The sequence below is a fragment of the Eimeria mitis genome, genomic scaffold, assembly GCF_000499745.2.
Source record: "Eimeria mitis Houghton genomic scaffold, Emh_scaff821, whole genome shotgun sequence".
Lineage (NCBI taxonomy): Eukaryota > Apicomplexa > Conoidasida > Eucoccidiorida > Eimeriidae > Eimeria > Eimeria mitis.
Window position 1 is genome coordinate 2,112 of NW_013576033.1, and position 390 is coordinate 2,501.

Genomic DNA, 390 nt, shown 5'->3' on the forward strand with positions numbered 1-390 from the left:
GAGGGTTTAGGGTTTGGGTTTGTTTGTTCTAGGGTCTAGGGTTTAGGGTTTAGTGTCTAGGGTTAGGGTTTGGTGGTGCGGTTTGTTTGTTCTAGGGTTTAGGGTTTAGGGTTTAGGGTTAGGGTTTAGGGTTAGGGTGCTTAGTGATTAGGGTTTGTCTTTTTAGGGTTTAGGGTTAGGGTTTAGTTTTAGGGTTTATTAAGATTAGGGTGTAGGCCTACGGAGACAGAGAGAAACAAAAGGAGACAACAAAAGGAGACAAAAGGAGACAGAAAAAGATAGAAAAAGACAAAAGGAGACAAAAGGAGACAAAAGGAGACAGTGTCTCCGCATCATAAATTTTTTTTTTTTTTTTTTTTTTTTTTTTTTTTTTTTTTTTTTTTTTTTTTT